Source organism: Epargyreus clarus, unplaced genomic scaffold, assembly GCF_041222505.1.
Source record: "Epargyreus clarus isolate Ecla_fem2 unplaced genomic scaffold, WU_Ecla_fem_2.2 ptg000007l, whole genome shotgun sequence".
Classification (NCBI taxonomy): domain Eukaryota; kingdom Metazoa; phylum Arthropoda; class Insecta; order Lepidoptera; family Hesperiidae; genus Epargyreus; species Epargyreus clarus.
In genome coordinates, this window is record NW_027332215.1 from 21,560,921 (window position 1) to 21,580,613 (window position 19,693).

Below are 19,693 nucleotides of genomic sequence, written 5' to 3' on the forward strand. Positions count from 1 at the left end.
GAGAAACCATTTGAATTATTGAAATAGAAACGTTATTATTCCGATCAGCTAAAAGTACAACGTATTGGTTTTACTGGTACGGTTGTCTTGTGTATGTAGTACAAACGACAATAACAGTTGTTGTTATTGACGACAGAGAAAAATCCCTTCAGGGAAAAAGTCTTTTCTAAATCCTTAACTCATGCTTCATAATGTAGTTTTTGATACATATTATGTTGATACTAAATATGCGTACGCACTTGGATGTGCATATGTATGATGCTTGTTTGAAAGTATGTGTAAATGCACGTTTGACGTTGAAATAAGCTGATTATTTACAATTGTGTGCGAGCATTAGTGATCTGATGATAATACAATAATTGCCTTTCCGTGGGCTGATTCTACAGGACAGGATATCAAACGGTCCAAGTTTTAATGGAACACAAGAAAAACATTACATTTAAGGCTTTCTTATTCAGGCGTTGAGAATAAATATAACTTATTATTTACTTCACTTTTTCCAAAGTCTTAGATTTGTAGACCATTTACTGTTCACCCAATTCAATAGCTTAAATTCATTTATAATGTAGTTCGTCTGCATATTACATCAGTGTCAGTCAATGTTCAAGTCCTTTTGTTCCTATCAGCGCGTTTTAACGTTACAATTTCAGCTATCTTTATTCCTCATCGAAAGAGATATCAATATTAATCTCATATTATTATCATCTAATTGATAGTGCACACTCTTGCATAGCGGCTAACAACGACAAAACTATCGATGTAACAATTAATACACGTGGAAAACTAGATCCATTGTTCGTTGTATACATTGACAAATTGTACGGCTTTAGTCTATACAAAGGACCAACTGTTAATATTCAATCTTTTCTTTCTAACTTGTAATTACCTGTGTGTAAGGTAAAATAAAGTGTATATAAAATAATATCAATCAAAATATTAAAACTTCCACGTTACTAGTAAAATAGACCCTACCTAGCGTGCTAATCTGTTATTATTGCGTTTTCAATAAAGAAATTATTCTTAACATTTTATGTCATTACTGTTGCTGAAAAATTAAGGAGTTCAGTATATAATTATATTTTGTATAGATTCATTCGCGATAGAATTGTTAGCTATCACAAAACAATATTCGTCGAGACGATAAGTACGTACAAAAGTGTATTTGAAGAGTGCACGACACTTCCGCAACGTAAAGAGGTCGATTTCGGCAATCGTACGACCAGCGTCGCTAGACCCGCACCTGCCTCCGCGCCCTCTCTCCTATCTCCGTCGTAGAGTCGACAACGCATTTCGGCAAAGGTCTTCTTAGACCGGCATAAAAACGTAAGCTTTGCCTACAAGTTGCGTTAGCGACTGCGCAGTAACGGTGCCCTAGTTATTTCGGGTGTCGTCCTAGATTCGAACGAGGTCGCCGGAGCCGCGGTTTTCATCATCAGCGGTGGGTTTTATTCGATGGGGCCGCGGCGGGCTTGCGACCTCGTAGATACGCACCCGAGTTAGATAGGCACCTAGTTCCGAACGCCCGCTCACTCGATAACGTGACTCGTTTCTGAACGATTCGCTTAACGGTCGTCACTGTTTTATAACGGTATTTTTCCGAAACCGAACAATTCGCGGCGCCCATGTTGAACGCGTAACGTGTGACGGCACGTCGACCACAATTTTTATTTCGTAAACTATTAAAACGGAAGAATACTAGAAAAAATAAGGGAGGGACCCCGGTACCGCCCCCAACGTAGGTCGGTTGGCCATACGGTATCCATTTTTTGTGTAGCTTGGGTCCTTTTCGGCAAAAAAATATTTACGCCTATTTATTACATGGTATGTAGTAACTAATTATAATTTATATTATACTATTTCATTATAAATTGTGGATATAATGGAGTTCAACAACATTTAAAACGTATATTTCCTGTATTTACTTGAATAAATTAAATAGAGCTATGATGCCACAAATTCTTTTCCACCGGTAGGTACATTCAATACGTAATATAATAAGTAATAATAACAAAAAGCGAATAACAAGAACGAGCCAGCATAAGTATGTCGACGTCACGCGGATGCCAAACTCGTCTGTCGTAGAATTTATTTACGTTTATTGACTTCTTTTGTATACAGTGTAATACACAGAAATTGTAGTTACCTACCGAGTGGCTAGAGTAGAGCTGGGTCGTTAGCTAGCAGAGTGCGCCAGGATGACGGAGAAGGGGAGGTGCCATTTGGGCCAAAGTAAGCCAAGGCCGGTGTAGAGGGGATAACGTTTACACGTGTGACCTAGATAGTAGCCGAACAGTCGCGATGACTCCCGACGATAACCGAAGAGCTCCGCTGATCTCCGCACCGCGTTCCGCACTCTTTGATCAATAAGGAACGTCAGTAATACTACCTCGGCAATCTTCGGCTTCGACTCGCCCGCTCCGAACACTCCTTCCTTTCATTGCGTACGGAGTGCGCTTACGCTGCTCTCGTAGTTTGAAGCGAGCGTAGCCAGCGGCCACTCTGCTTTTCCACGTGGAGCGGCGCAGAGCACGTGTCGCTGGAGGCGGTCACTGACCTGTATCGTAATGTCCCTCCTCGGACTCCTGCCGCAGCTCGGTCCGACCAGCCAGCAGTCTTCATCCGTCCGCGCCGCTGGTCGCTCGCGACGCCTCCCAGCGCTCGAAATAGCAAGGCGTCGGAGTTCGTGGATAATGGCGTCTTTTGCAGCACGGGCGGGTTCGGGAGTTGCGTCGCGTAGTCGCACGAAGCGGAGTGCATCGATCGCGATTACATCACCACTTGCGTCCTTTCTCTGCGCGCGCAACATGCCTCGCGCCCCTCCGCCGGCCCCCGCGCGGCCCCCCTTCGCGCCCACCGCCTCAACGCCGTCGCTCGCCGCTGTGGGCTGCCATTCGCTCGTCGGTCTCCGTTCGCTTCGGTCGTTCCCTTCCAACACTTCTAATACCAGTTCAACCTTGCTGGAAGTTTAACTTGAATAATTTCTCAACATTGTTTGCGCGTATCGCTCGAGCCGCGGTCGTCTCTAATTCGAATTCAAATCTTAGTGATAACAATTTAATAAAAAAGTGTTGGAATTTATACTTGCTTTATAAAATCTTTCGGTAAATTTTTTGGAGATTTTCGGTCGCGTTCTACTTTCGCAACTTCCGCAACGAGGTAGAGTCACCGCTTTTTTTGTTTTAAATTCGTTATAAATCGAAAAATATTTGGGAAGCGTCCGCATTTTGAATTAAATTACGTGAATCTAAATAGGACTTATTAGTATTTTTCTTTTGTTTCTCGCGGTTAGATTTCGTCTTTTAGGATTCGAGTGTTAGGCGTGCCGGGACATCGGGTTAGTTAATATAACTTCGGCTTGTTTCAGAATTTTTATTCAAGAAGAAAGAAGAAATAGAAGAAAGAAGACTAGTCTGTCAGGCGTATGGGGGGGAGGAATAGACTAGACTTTTTAGTATAAGTCAGTCTTTTTCTCTCTCCTATATGACTGGCATGAATTGTCATCGGCTCCTATCAGTGCTCAAGCGCGGCGCGGTCGGCCGTGTCTGCAGTGACGTTGGGGATTACGCAAGCTGTTATAATAAATCGGCTGCGAAATCTCTGAATTTTCTGCTAATGACACGGCCGCATCCACATTGAATCGAACGTGCCTGAAAATATTATGCGTGGCGTAATAGTTTGGTTTAGTCACAGCGCCATGTTGAAATAATCGTCAAATGGTCGTTCGCAGCGGGAATTGGGCAATCCGCGAGCGAGCGGATGTCCTCCGCTCCCCGCGCGCCGCCGACCTGCCTAAAATTTCAACTCTTGCGCCGGGAAGCGCGAACTCGACCGAACAATTACGGCGACTTGCTCAATCTTCTTTTTGTTTCAGCTCGCCGCCGGCCACCGCCCGGGTCCCGATATTCGCAGCGCCGCAATTTTTTAAATAACTGTATCGCTTGCGCATATATTCGCGATTGTATTTTTGATATGTCAATAAAATATTATTATGCTCAGCGCTTGTCGTTTTATTAGAACCCATTTTATGTTCGTTTTAATTTTTTTTCGAACACTACCACATTACCACTACTCAACATACACTTAACATACAAAGATAACACATTGCGTGTCTATCGACACATAGGAACGGTGTGGGTTGCACCCCGGGCCCGCCCTCGTGCGCCGTGCCCAATGACGTTCCATATCCTTGTCCTTGAACCTACCGAAACATACCAAATCTGTCTACAAAAAAGCAGATCCGCTGTGGCTTGCGCCCTTTTGTAGCAATTCGACTTTGTCTCTAACAATGCATTCGAATTTTCTTTACACTATGAATTGGCTTTTGCGTTTGCGATTAAAAATCAACTCTCTTTTAAAACTTAACTTTTATAGGTAAATAACATGCAATGTTTTGCAAATATTTTGGAATTACATTTTATGATTTGATACATTGCGTTCATATTTAGTTAATTGTAATTTATATCTATCGGAAGTGGATGTTGCTTCCATTACAGTTAATAGTACAGATAAGAGTTAATAACGTTATGTACCTACCTACATACAATGTCACTAAATGACATAAAAATATCAAAGCGACTTATTTACATTTCGGAATGGAAGTAGAGTCTTGTCAAAAGATCTAATCAAAATATTATATTAAAAAAATCGTACATACAACTTTCTTAGGTTATTGAACACTAAACATATAACGGAGAAATAGAACAAACTTCCATAAATAGTAAAATTTGATAGTAATTTGAATTTAGAATGATTCATTAAAGTCATTCAGATATTAAAAGTAATGAAATTAATTAATTCATTGTACGTCACGTCATTAGAAACAGGAAACTTAGCGACTTCCTTCCGTGGCTTAAAAAGTCGTTAGAAAGAGATTTTAGAGCTTTCCGAGCCGAGCTTAAAACAGCAAGCTTTGTGCTTGCGAAGCTCAATGCAGGCTCCCAGTCGAATTCTTGCCAGCCTAATATTCTGTCTCAAGTAAAAAATGCTGGCCATCGTAAACCAGTTTCGATTATAACGCACGTCATTATAGCTCTTATTGTCATGTCGTGCGTTTCGTTTCGTTTTCGTATTCATTACGTTTTAAATAAAAGTTTTGTGAAAATTTTACTCTTAGTCTCTTTATACACAAACCTACTCATACGTACGAATTTAAAATTAATATATTTCTTAAGAAGCCAGTTTCTAAGTTCATTTTATGTTTATTAATACGATTTTAAAACAGAACGTGAGAAAAAATACCTGTTTCTTTAGATTGTTGTTTTTTTCTGAAAGGGCTTATCTAAGGAATGGCTAAGCCGACTTTAATGGAGCTTTCAAGAGAATAGTGTCTCAAGTAACATAGGCTATATTTAATCCGAATGATTATAGGAAGGCTGAACGTGTCAGGAGCCGTAGTATCTTGTATATAAAATTCTCTTGTCACAATGTTAGTTACTGTACTCTTACGAAACGGTTTTATCGATTTTCACCAAATTTTATATGCATATTCAGTAGGTCTGAGAATCGGCTTCTATCTATTTTTCATACCCCTAAGTGATAAGGGTTGTTCATTCTTAACATCTTTTTATTTATATGGCAACATAACGTTTGCCGGGTCAGCTAGTCTATCTACATATATTTATGAACATACTAGGCCTATCGTTTTTGAGATTAGCTACCTCTGACCTAATCTAAACCTATGTTCCATGGTGTATCCTACTCCATACTTATTATCCATTATACCAGTTACTCTTATATTGTAGTTGATCCTGCATAAACTAAATTACTGACCTAATTATGACGGCTACACTCCTATGATTTTTCATATTTATTGACGGTGAAAAGTTCATAATCAAATGACACAATTTATTACCATATTTATATAAACAATATTAATAGAACGATCAATTAAACACTAGTTTTATTTGGAAATACTTTTATTTCTACACCATTTATAAATAAAAAAACAATGTGAGCCGTCACGGGACGCCTGACAGATGTGAAACATCGACATTATCTTGTAAAAGTAATATGCAGAAAAGAACATATTGTGATAGGAACTAAATATGTCATAATGATAAAATAAAATATTACGATTTTTTTCCAGATAACGATGACTATTTATTCAATCAACATTTATTTTCATTAAATACAAAAATTTACGAATTTATTTCAAATCGTGACTACTTAATCCTATAGCGTGTCGACGCGACGCGCGTAACGTCGGCACGGCATGCGTCGCCACGCCAGAAATCGGTTTTACGTGCGGCTATAGATGTTTCACGTCAAAAGTACCTATATTACATATTATAGTTCACACAATGAATCATGCGCTTATAATTGGTATTTTTAAAAGGTCGATTCTTTCAAAGCGAACGTAAATTACAGTAATAGTAGATAAATCGGTCTTTCGTTAATCGGTTTCTTGCAATTTGAACGTCACTAAACCAATTTGTCAAATAGAAAGTTCCTACATAGGACAGAATGGAGTAGTTTAAGTAACAGATTGATTGATTTATTTACTTTTTTTTATAATGTGGCACTTTAAATAAGAAAGTATAAAATTACGTAAAATAATTGATGTAAAGACACTTGATTTCTGACATATGATTTTTATAGGGCAACATTCGTACAAAATATAGGTATATAAAAGCCTTTACATAGTTAGAATAATATATCTTTTAACATGTCTTTGTAATAAAAATCACCCTAGTTTATAAATAAGTTAGGAGTAGTGGACAAAATTACGAATATGCTTGAATTTACATTTAAAAACACCAGACATAACCATTTCCGGAAGCATGTGTGCGGCAGGGGCAATAGCAGGGGTGGTCGCCAGGTGAGAATGGTGATTACAGATCAACAACCAAGCTATATCCACCTATTAATACTTGAAGAAAAATTTGTATACTTACCCCTTTTTAAGCACCTTGCGTGCATTGAGGAATTTTGAGATTCGGATTTGTTAAAGTTAATATAGGTAGAGAAGGAGTGTAGGAAGATAAAAAATATCTATAATATTGGTTACAAATATATTTATTTCAACAAAATACTTAATACTTAGTACCTAACTCGAAAATTAATGCTGAAAGGAAAATTCACATAGTAAGCTTTGTAATAGAAAACTTTTGTCGGATTATGAAATTTAGCAAGAATAACTTATAACCTTTTGAAATTGATAACAATTAAAGTTCTGCGGTGAATTTATTTGCGTTTAATTATGGTCGAATTTCGAGTTCTATAAATTGGGTGATTGTCTATCGTAACAATTATTTTTATATACTATTTTTTGTAAAAGTAAAATTGTAAATATTATGTTTACGAATAAATTGAGAAATATTCTTTACAATTCATATTGCTTTGAACAGAGCCTCATCTTGTGGCGAGAGATATGTCAGAGGAAGGAAAATCTGTCATGTTAATGTTTAAATGTCATAGATACATTCAGTTCTGCTATTACATAAAGTACTGACCTGGTGTCTTTTCTGGTACACATGGAGGCTTCCGTACAACCGAATGTTTTATATATTTTACTTATTTTTATAAAATAACCGTATTAAAATATGTTTTATTGTTATTATTTGTATTTATTATGATAGCAGTCATAGTAGTATGCGGATTGTGAAATATCAACTGTCTTCCTAGTACAGTTTAAAAATTATAATAAAAAATACCGGTTTGTTGTATGGAGACCCCCTTTAATATTCAACTTTATTTTATTTTTAGTATTTGTTGTTATAGCGGCCGTCATTATGTATTCTCTGTCAAAAAATCAAGTGTCTCGCAATTACAGTTCCAGAGATAGAGCCATGTGACAGACGGACAGACGGATAGACAGTTCCGTTTTACCCTTTGGGTACGGAACCCTAAAAACGACTTTTAAGTCAGTCAAAAACACATTTAAACGAGAATTTCCAAAAAAATATTAGATTAACTAGGGTCTACCCAAATGAAATAGTCTACGAGACAAAAATGTTTGGTGACCAGCCGGTACTGGTCAGGCATCCAGTTCATAATTCCTGAGAAACATTTACTAGTACCACAGGAAAGAGACAACCATGTAAGTACCTACCTCATTTATTACCAGACATGGCAACTTTTGTCGTTATCTACATTAGAAGTGCCACTAAACAATACTTCGTTAATTTATTGCCGTGATAACGGATAATAACGGTGATATAATTCAATAAGAGGCGACTAATGTGAAAGGTCAATTTACAATTGTTATAATGGGACATAAATAAAATACTGAATCGTGAGTGTACAAAAGAGTATGTCTGTAATTGTAAATTAATTCAAAATACTTTATTTTCGGCTCTTGTCTCCCCGCTAGTTTCTACTCTGTTTTTACTATACCATTATCTTGAAATATTTAGGGATGAAAGTGAAATGTAAATTTTGGTCAATATTTATGAACACTTTAGGAAGAACTAATTTTTGCCCGCAGCTACGCCCGCGTTAAAAAGAAGATAATATGACATACTAAATACATAAAACATAACAATACATAAAACTGAAAATTCGTACCTTCATTGGAATGAAAATGGCGAAAATTGGTCGTACCAACTCTGCAACCTTCCTGGGCTCATGGACAACAACTTTGCTAAAGATCATCACTTGATCAAATGCATAATTTATGATTGTAACATCGATTAAAATAATCGACTTTTTGGTTCAAAAAAGAAAATATCGATTCTCTGATTATTCGATCTTAGATCGCCACCCCTAGTTCCCGTGGGATTTCCGGGATAAAAACTATCCTGTCCTTTCTCGGGTCTCAGACTATCTTTGTACTAAATTTTATTAAAATCGGTTCAGTGGTTTAGGCGTGAAGAAGAGACAACCAGACAGACAGACAGACAGAGTTACTTTCGGATTTATAATATTAGTAAGGATTACATGTCTGTAAACATAGAGTTACCTATACTTGAAAAAATAAAAATAATCTCTCTTACGTCTCAACATGTTTTATGTTCTTAAAAATATTTGGTGTAGAGGAGCTTCATATTTACTATAACAATATCATATTTACTCAGTAGCAAAAAGTATCTGACAAACATGACTAATGTTGATATGATAATATGCCAAAAAACATTTTGTCCGATTATAGTTCATTCATCTCATATTCATTGATATGGCCACAACTTAGGTACGTTATGCAACATTGTAAAGAAGTTTGTGAATATACCTATATAAATATTTAACTTTCAGCTACGTAACGGAGATACCTACAGTATTTATTTTGACTTGTTCTTATCGATTATTATATTTTGCCCCAGGTTTTGTATGCGTGATAATGTTACATATGTTATATACATTATGTTACATAAACTTCCGTTTTGTTGCTAATTAAATGCCGAAGAGGTGGTTGACATCTAAAACTAGACTGGATTCGAATTCTACCCTCCCCCAAATTTCGATATGATTACACGTAGGGGTGGCAATTCTTTCCTATAAAGATCGATTCGAATCGAAGTGCAATAATCGATTCACAAAAAACTCGAGTCCCAAAAAATTGATTCTCTAAAAATTTTCCGAATTTTTCAGCTAAAAAGGGCGATGATAGTGAAAAAAGTTATCACGACCAAACAAGCGCTGAAATACCTATCCGTCAGCCAAAAATGTCCATAACACATTTAACCAACTTCGAAAAGATCGACTTTTGATTTTCTAGGGTGAAAGATTGATTCACTGAATCGATCACTTTTTGGAGATCGATTAAAATACATGTAATTGTTTTTTTGACCAAAAAAAACGATTTTTAATCGATCTCAGATCGCCATCCCTAATTACACGTTTTTACGATAAATGGCATCATAGTGGTCAACCTGATGGTTGTAATCGACGCCACTCGTCCGTCATACAGATATTTTAGTGCGCATCGTAAACTTGTATACGTTATTGATAATCAATCTATCCACTATCTTCCAACGATCGACATTTTCTCAAATGTATTCAACTATTCATAGTACGCAGGAAATGTCTTTTGCTTACCCACTAGAAATTGTCGAATATCAATCTTTGGAAAGTAATAATTAGATAAATGGATAAATTATAAATATGTAACGGATGCAAATAAAACATAGCAGTCTATGTTCGAAATAAGTCGTTTATCATCATTGTTCTAAACGACGGATCATGAAGAATAAATACAAACAGACGGACGCATGAGATAACCTTCAGGTTATTTTGTCTTTTTAATGGTTTACCGTAAATCCATGCTATGATTTAGAAATAACTTTTACCTGAGATCTTTTTAAACAGCTCTCAATAATGTCTGCGACTGCGGTGACTACTACCAATCCGCACTTGGCAATCGTGGACGGTGTTCTCAGTTCTTCTGTCAGAAGACAGAAATGTTTGACAATAAGACGTGCTTAACTAAAACGTTTATAACACGTCGTCCTCCCTTAATTTAAAATATTTTGAAATAAAGGGACAGAACATGCAAATCAAACGCTGTTTAGCGTTTGTGAATTGAACCAAAGTAAACCCAGATTGTTAGCGTAATAAAATAGTACAATTATCAGATCATAAATAATAACAATATATGGCAACATAGTTTTGTCCATCCTTACTTCTGGCCACTGCTTATGCTTCTTTTAGATACTCGCGTTCTAACCTCCGAGTAACTCGCCAAACCATGACAAGCATTCGTTGCGCATGATTACAAGAATCACACTGAAAAACCTACATCATGCGAACAGGTGGCGAGTACCAAGGAGCTTATTTACATACTCATATTCACGTCTATTCTGCGACAGCGCCCGTCGACTAACATGGTAGTATCATGTAACTATGTCTTACTTAGGTCTAAGTATGTCAAAATATATTTAATAAAAAGAAATCTCACGATCACTTTGAATTTAAAAGCAGACAAATTAAAAAGATAGAGATTATAAAGTTACACAAAATTAAAACGGGTCACATTTCGAAAGTTGATTGCGTAATCGGCCTGCTTACCATCAAAAAAGTGAAAATATCTTCTGTTAGAGCGAGAAGCAGGTGGGAAAGTGAAAAGGGAAATTGGCATTGATGCTTCACAATTTGCTTAATTTGAAGGGTCGCTACCATTGCCGAAAATCGCCTCCGTTTTAGTCAACAGCTCGATCGCTATAATAATCTTAATCCACACTTTTTGTAACTATTTCTAAGTTAACATTATCCTTACCTCATACTTTTCAAAATACTTACTAAACATTTATAAAATATTAAAGTCATCACTAATTACACTAGATTAAATTATAAAGCAAAGTAAACATAATAATAAAAAAACTTTACTAAACGTAATTTTAAATAAAAGTGTGTTAAAAAAATAAAATAAATTTTACCATAATAAATTATCATATAAATACTCGTATGTTTACCGTTGTTTAAACAACTGCTAAGCATTCGGACCCCATAGACCCAAAGTTCAATACCACACGCCGCAAATGTGTAGTTATTACAAAAACTAACATAATTACGACTTCTGGTGTTTTCAGCAGCACTAACCGCTTCTCTCGGGGCCACCGATGACGCCAGGAAGCGAAAAGGACCAAATGTATCAACAAAAGTAGCGTCCCGCACAAAGATCCTTCCCTGCCAGGGAATTAACGTCATACCGTCGCCCAGCTTGCCATCGTCACGTGCGAGACCATTCGGCTGTAAACAAGTTGAGGCACGTTGACGGTGAAAAGCGTGACGGAGTACGTCATCTGCGCTAATATATAAGCGCTCAGACGAAAACGTGTAGAAATTGATAAAGTTATTTAAGGCACCCTTGCCTTTTTCCCGAAGTTGAGGCACGTTGACGGTGAAAAGCGTGACGGAGTACGTCATCTGCGCTAATATATAAGCGCTCAGACGAAAACGTGTAGAAATTGATAAAGTTATTTAAGGCACCCTTGCCTTTTTTCCCGAAGTAAATGATCCCGATTCCCCGTCTGCTACATCAAGAAGACCGGCCCTTGCACCATATGCAGAATCAAATAGCTGATTTATTTTCATACAAGTATACAGAGACAACACCGCACATAACAATTATTTAACACACAAATTTTAATGATGATAAATTTTCGAAGGATTTACTTCTCAAACATATGTAAATTTAGGAACAATTAAAGAATAACTAATAGTGCAAAAAGCCACGTGTGCATTAATTGTAAGTAAATGATCACAAGTTTTACTATAACGATGGGATTGACTCCGGGAATATTGGCGAGCCTTAAGACCAGAAGGTGGAAAGAAACTTTTTATAAAAAAATGATATTAGGTGTCAAAATTTTAAATCGTTCAATAATACTATTTTTTCATTTAAGGATAATCATATCTTCCATTTTAAGATGTTCATATTTAGATTACATAATTTATTAATTATGTGTGATTAGAAGACAGTAATATGTGTAAATTGAAAGCACTCCACTTTCAGCAAGTTCATAAAAGTTATTTGTAATAAAATGCATCAACATATCTATTTCCACCTTTATTTCTCAAGTACTTATCCAACCTTATTACATACCGTCATAAAATACTGAAATAAGAAAACATACAAAAGCGCGCCCACGATTCGCCCACGAGTGGAGATGAACTTTCTCTACAAAGTTAAATATAGATGTTATTGTTTAACATTTTTGCTAAATATAAAGTAATTTATTATCATGTTCTTCTTAACGAAGACAACTTTTTTTTTTTTTTTATATGTAACCTAACGATAAGACAGACGGGCTGCCTGATGGAAAGCAGTCACCGTCGCCTATGGACATTTGCAACACCAGAGGAGTCGCCAATGCATCGCCGGCTTTGAAGGAGAGCTCTTTTTACACCCCTCTTGAAGAGCCCCATGTCATAGTCCTGAGGGAATACCTCAGGAGGAAGTTCATTCCACATTTTGCACGTACGCGGCAAAAATGATCGATTAAACCGAACCGTGGAGGACCGCCACGGGTCCAGTTGATGTGGATGGAACTTCATCCTTCGGCGAGTGGTGCGATGAAGGAAAGACGACGTAGGCACCAGATCAAACAGTTCCTCAGAACACTCACCGTTGTAAAGTCGGTAGAACACGCAGGGGGAACCTATGTCCCTCCGAAGGCTTAAGGGTTCTAACCGATCAAAGATCGCTGGGTCATCGACGATTCGCACCGCGCGTTTCTGTACGGAGTCAAGTGGGTTAAGTTGGTAATGTGGTGCCCCTGCCCAGAGATGCGAGCAGTACTCCATGTGGGGCCTCACTTGCGCTTTATAAAGCAGAAGGAGTTGCCCCCCAGTGAAGTACTGCTTGGCTCTGTTCAGGACGCCCAGTTTCTTTGAAGCCAACTTGGCTTTAACTTCCAAATGACTCCGATACGAAGACAACTATTATAAATAAATTAAGGTTGATTTGTGTAATTTTAGCAAATAAGATTTCATAGTCATATTAAAACGCATGGTTATACTTTGGACAAATGTAAGTTATAACGTGTCTGGTAAACATTGTATTGCTACTGCAGCGAAACCAATGTCATACATATTTCTGCCTTATAACAGAAATTACTCATCAACATCGTCGATCGTCGCCTATCACCATCTTTTAAAAACCTTTATATCAGGAAAGTTTTATTTCAATATTGCATCAACCTTACTTTGTTTCGTACCACAACCTCCTTAAACAGTATTGCGTTATTCTTGCCGAATTATGTAAAAGATTAGTAATTTTTCTACTCCTTATCCAAGAGAAAACAAGACATCAAAACTAGCGTCTCTTTCAAATACGCAAACAACCAAAACAGTCATATTTGTCAAAACGTAAAAACTCATGGTAAGGGTACAGGTATCGCGATGATACAGATATCGTTGTTTTCGTATCACAATGCAGATTTGTAGAATCAGTGTTTCATGGCGGCACGTGCAGTGAAATGCAGGTGAGAGTCGGTCGAGTGATAAATGATTCAAAATAAAATTTATGAACCTCTGAAATATTTTTTAAATGGACGTACTCGTATTTCGACCACCGTGCGATCCCAGCAATTATACATGTGCCAAATAGACGAAGCTAGGGGGATTCTCCCCGCCCATTAATTCACTGAACCCAATACAGAGGTGTAAATTCTATAGCTGCATGAAATATTGAATTCCGTTGCTTTGATTCAAATGTTCGTTGGGCTTCGGGATCCGTTGGAAATGCTGTTTATTCAAATGCCGATGTATGGAATGACTATGGCTAATTTTGATTACAAAATTACTGTGAATGGATGCTAATCTGTCATTCCATCATTGACAGCATACCACGCTTTTGAGGATTCTGTATTGTTTGGGGAATGTCTGTCTGTTTGGCTTTCATATAAATGTGTGGGTGTTTTTGTAACGTGGGATTACAGTTACACTGAAGTAATTCAAGCTAAACTTAAATTCTTGTCACTATCAATTCTTTATTAGGTATGCTAATAAATAAACCAAAATATACTATTAATAACTATTATATTACATGTTCTAACACTAGTACTATTATAGAAACGGCAGTTATTTTAATTTCGTAACACAACTACGTGTTGTCTATTCTATACTTATAATAAATCTGTAGAGAGGTCAATTCTGTACATGAAATATATTTACAAAATAACTATCAGGGGGTGATTAGGGATCGATACTAATGTCAAAAATGCAATCAGTAAAATTTTTGTCTGTCTGTCTGTCCGTATAACCGTTATAGAAACAAAAACTACGCGAAGGATTTTAACAAAACTTGGTACAATAATTTTTAATACTCCTGAGCTGGTTATAGTATACTTTTCATCATGCTACAATCAATAGGAGCAGAGCAATGATGGGAAATGTTGGAAAAACGGGAGAAGTTACTCCATTTTTTAAGCTTTCCTCGCGTGGAAACCTTAATGGTTAAAGCTACACAGAAATGATGTATGACGGAAATGTTCTCCTTAAAATTATACAAAAAATATCCCACGACAGCATATGTCTATCTCTTATGGTTGACTCACAATAACACGTGTAACTCCCCATAGCTTAGCAGTTCGAAGCTTTCTGATTATATTTGTCTACTTCTACGTTTATAACTCTCAGTCATCCCTAATTTAAAAAGTTGTGATAAGGGTTGTTCACCCTTATTTATTTTTATTTATATGGCAACACAACGTTTGCCGGGTCCAGCTAGTTTATTAATAAAACAGGGAAAAAAATGTTTTTCTTAAGTAATTATTATTTATGGTGAATAATATAATATGTTTTACCAGTAGAATTTTCATATTTGAAATTGCCTCTGGCAAATTGCCAAATTTGGATTATTTGCAGGCAAAAAAACGATAATTTGCTTTATTACCAGGGAAGTATAATAATAATAAGTGACATGAAATATAAACTTAAATATTGTAAAACACCACGACGGTTTTGTCATTTAATCATTGCGTATGTCTAGAGTCACAATAATTGGCTCGTCTCAACGACTCCTTCCTGCGACGCTTCTCTCAGAGTCGAGAGACGCAGCGTCGCAGTTACTCGCAACGGCCTCATTGCTGACACCTTGACCCGAATCGCGAATATGTTGGATCATAACTAGCAATTAATCGAACAAGCACTCGAGAACCCCTAGGTATGCCATATACAGGTTGTTTTCAATAACTTTTTTGGTTTTAACTCTATGTTTTAAACGATTTATTATTTCCCTTTTGTTGACTGAGGACTTCGTTTTTTATGTACAAGGATTTTTCTTATTTCGGTCGAATTTATACAGATAAAGAGTAGCCCATGGCTCGTGTAGATCTTAACCGGTCTACAAAGTTTAGCAACATCTGGTGCGGTCGTGAGCTGAATTGCTGAACGCTAGTGGCAAAACTTCACGCGTGCTTCAGAAAACGTATGCTTCAGAAGACTTATTAGGTCATCGATCTTAGTTTTCACAACAGTCCTTAAGCCTTGTTAAAGGTATCTTACGGATTCCAGATTTCCGGATAGTGGCTTTTCCTAAACGCTTATTTCTTTCACCAGTCCCCATTGGAGCAGCAGAAGTATGTTTCAGTCTTCTTCTAAGTATAGCAGTGGGAATTTAGGTTGAAGTTAGCAACCTCAAGGATATCCACAACAGTAACCGCTAAACATTAGGTGGACCTTGCTTACATAAGAACACAGACACTGTGTGCGGTTGATGGACAAGCCAAGTCAGGATAATTGGTCTCCTTAATGGACGCATCCTGCCACGCTCCTTACGTCTGGGAGAACACTCACCCATTTGGCTCCATCCTCAACGAATACCTTGACCCCAATTGTGACTATGTTGATAGTTATTCGCAATTGAACTCATTGAAGAATTGTAGATGAGGACTCTTGTATGCTTTACCGAAATTGCTATATTGATCTTCATAAGAATCGAGCGTAGTTTAATTGTGTATAGATTTAAGGTTTTTATTTAGATTTGAACGGTATGGAAATGCATAGATGACTCTTTAATAGTAACGCAACTATTATGGGGTCTACTTGTTACCATTGCCGCCATTGTAGACCAGTGACCGATTATTTCATTCATTATACTCTCTGATACTCCGATTACATTAAAAGTAATAGTTTGCACCTATGTTTTATTTTTTGGAACTCCCTACAACCCAAACGGTTTGACGGAATTTAGCATAATTACAAGGTGTCTTTGTGGGCCATATTTTTAAGCATTCGGGTTTTCATTTTTCTAATAATTTACAATGGATTACAATTAGGTACATGCACTAAAATAGTTGCATAAAAAGGCACGCGTTAGCAATTACTTTAATAAGTTAGGTCGATAATTAGTAACAAGTGATAAGCATAGGTGGTTGCTCTTTTATTTCAAAATTGTTTTAAAAAAATACTCGCAACTTTAATAATCACTAGCTTTTAAAAAATACCTTTTCAAAGGGGCATTTTGAATACCGTTTGTTTGCACACAATTTTACGCTTGTTAGACGCTTATTAACATTAACATTCAGTATTCCATTACTTTCGGATACATTAAAAAAGAGAAAATCATTTCATTTTGACATTTTATAATTGGTTTTAGTAAAGATTATATTCTAAAATGGCGGAATGTGTGTGTTTCTCGTTCATACATTGAAAGGACTGAGTGAAGGGTAAAGCGAACCGATTTTTATTAAATTTTGCGTGTACCTTTTTTTTGTTCACGAGGGGGAAACCTACAAAAAGTACCTGTTGCCGTGGGAGCGACGTAGGGTTATGTGGGATTCTTATCACATTAAAACCTCCCCAGTGGCCGTCCTCGGCGCTGCGTAAAGGGCTCCAAGATCTCCAAAGGAACACAACCGTCCTTTAAGCGCGTTTCCCCGTCGAGGTCCGCCCAGGTGTGCTTGACGCTCGCCACACCGTCTGGTGCGTACGACGTAATGCGACCACACATACCGCCGTCCTTCCTGGGGCCGTTGCCGGACGGTTCGAGCTCCCCCTCTTGCCACCCGCAACCCCGGAAGCCCCCTTTTAGCCGCCTCTTACGACAGGCAAGGGATACCGTATTCTGGTCCCGAAACTACAGTGACATTTTGCGTGGGCCCTACGGCACAAATATTGTAACTGGTACTTACAAATTGCCAGTTACAATATTTTTTTATACTAAATAGTATCTGCCATCAGATCAGAACACGACCTGAGAGGAACTCCATGATTAAAACTTTGGACAGAAAAGGTTAAAATCCACGCCACTTGATTGTACGCCCTGTACCTCTCGGCCATACCGTGCAACAAAAATAAAAGAAAAGCGGTGGAGGTTTCATTTGAAACGAGTGCTCCCTGCATTCCATGAACGCTTCACGTTCTCACTGAACGGTGTTTTTCACACCCACCCTAACCACTCGACATCGCCAGGACTAATTTTTAACAGCTCGTTTGTTGTATTCTAGTTCTATAGTAGCTCATAGGCATGTTAAACGATTACGTTTATACAAAAAGAGTAAAGCTCGTCCCCTTGATCAGGGCTTTTTTTTATTTATATAATATAGGAGTAACAGAAGAGCATGCAGTCTGCGTGATGGTAAGGGGCTACTGCTGCCCATGGAAATCTAAAATCAATACCAGATAGGATTATATTCTTACTTGAGGTCGGCCATGGATGTGTCGCTACCCCTGAGGAATAAGCTGGAAGACCTCGGAAAAGTATGTCTCCCTTACCATCCACACTCTTCAAACCAGAACACAGTACCATTTAACACTGCTGGTATAAGGCAGAAATAGTGGTGCGCCGACTTTAACAAGAGATGGGAAGTCGCTGGAGTCATAAAAAACGGGCCGGTTGGACAGATGCGACAATAAGGAGTCGCTTATTTAGCAATGGCAACTTTAAGGTGCTGATGCAATGGATGCCAAGGGCTTACAACCAAAACCATCTATCCATCCATCCATCAGCCTTGAAGAGTCTACTGCTGGACATAGACCTCCCCTAATCTGCGCCACTCCGACCGGTCGTGAGCCGTCTGAATCCAGCGGCTACTCGCCTTTCGCTTCAGGTCATAAGTCCACCTGGTCGAGGGGCGCCCTGTACTCCTTTTGCCGGGACTTGCAAAACCGCTACAGTTTAAATTAATGTTTTTAGAAATACATATACGAAACTGTATTGCTCAATAGTCGTAAGTAGATTAAAAATATGAGTAATATAAATATTGTTTCATATCCACTAAATCAAAAGTAAAATGTTCTTTGAAAAATAGCGTTTGCATTCAATCAGCTTTTATACTGAAAATTTAAAAAAACTCAGTTTACGTGTTTTATGAATGAAGGGTCGTTAACACTTCGTGTAGGAATTTCAGTGAACTTTAACACGGTAAAGGGTGTTTTTATCATTGTTAGTCGAATATGAGCAGTCAGCTGGTGGTCACAACTCCTGTAATCAAGCCCGTTAGGCCATAATTCAATTCGCTGCCCAAGTGCAGAATTTTATTTTAAAAACTCTTAGGTGCGTAGGTATTCGGATGATGTTTTTCAGCGCCATTTAGGCAATTCATATTTAATACACATACATCTTTAAAAAAATAGCGGTGTATGCCTGAAATTGGAACCACACAAACACACAAGCCCTTTTTGCAGTCCTGATCCAGTAACTTTTTTTTCTAATTTAAATCCAAAATCGAACGCCGTCTCTTAAAATACAAGTATTGTGCCCCCAGCGCCACGCTCAGAATGCTTTGATTATCAACTTTTCTAGAATATAAAACAAGCAAATCGGATCGCTTGCTATATCTGCCTGATATGTGTCAATAAGAGGTCATTGATATTTAGCCCACTTCCTTGCGCATACGCTTTGTTGTAAATATTTATGAAAAAAGAGTAATACTCCGGAAATATCGTAGAAACATTTATGGGGAACGTATTCGTCATTTCAGAATTGATGTTTATCTTATCATAAATTTACTGTTTTCAGTACATTGTCTTTATTTTTTTGTCAACATTTTGTGAATAAAATGTTAATATGATATGTCCAAAACAAGAATAAAACATTGAAATAGATTCACAGTATTTTGAAATCGCATACAAAATATCCACTGTTTAAGACCTAAAACAATCTTATCAATCAAAACCGTCGTAGAGTAAATTTATGTCGTAGATAAAAAAAAATCAAATGCAGGTATGATATGTGAGTGTCCTGTTTTATATTTTAATTAAATTTAAATCTCAAATGGTACATCATATGAGTATGTTCATGAACAAATAAATTTGTCAATTTTCTTTCGTAAAGTTTAACAACTTTGAACAATGGCAGGCAAAAAATTGTTAA

The 19,693-nt window shown here is 37.3% G+C and overlaps 2 long non-coding RNA genes across 2 annotated transcripts in view; one reads left to right on the top strand and one right to left on the bottom strand.

Annotated features, from left to right (window-relative positions):
• LOC140743658 (uncharacterized) overlaps positions 1–3,046 on the bottom strand; it is a 36,249-nt gene extending 33,203 nt beyond the window's left edge. The window contains exon 1 of the long non-coding RNA XR_012102485.1: positions 2,555–3,046. This is a non-coding gene — a long non-coding RNA (uncharacterized LOC140743658). The remainder of the gene's footprint in view (positions 1–2,554) is intronic.
• LOC140743657 (uncharacterized) lies at positions 3,028–3,996 on the top strand. The gene is made up of 2 exons (XR_012102484.1): positions 3,028–3,156; positions 3,365–3,996. It is a non-coding gene; the product is annotated as an uncharacterized LOC140743657 (long non-coding RNA).
• Positions 3,997–19,693: the final 15,697 nt, after the last annotated feature.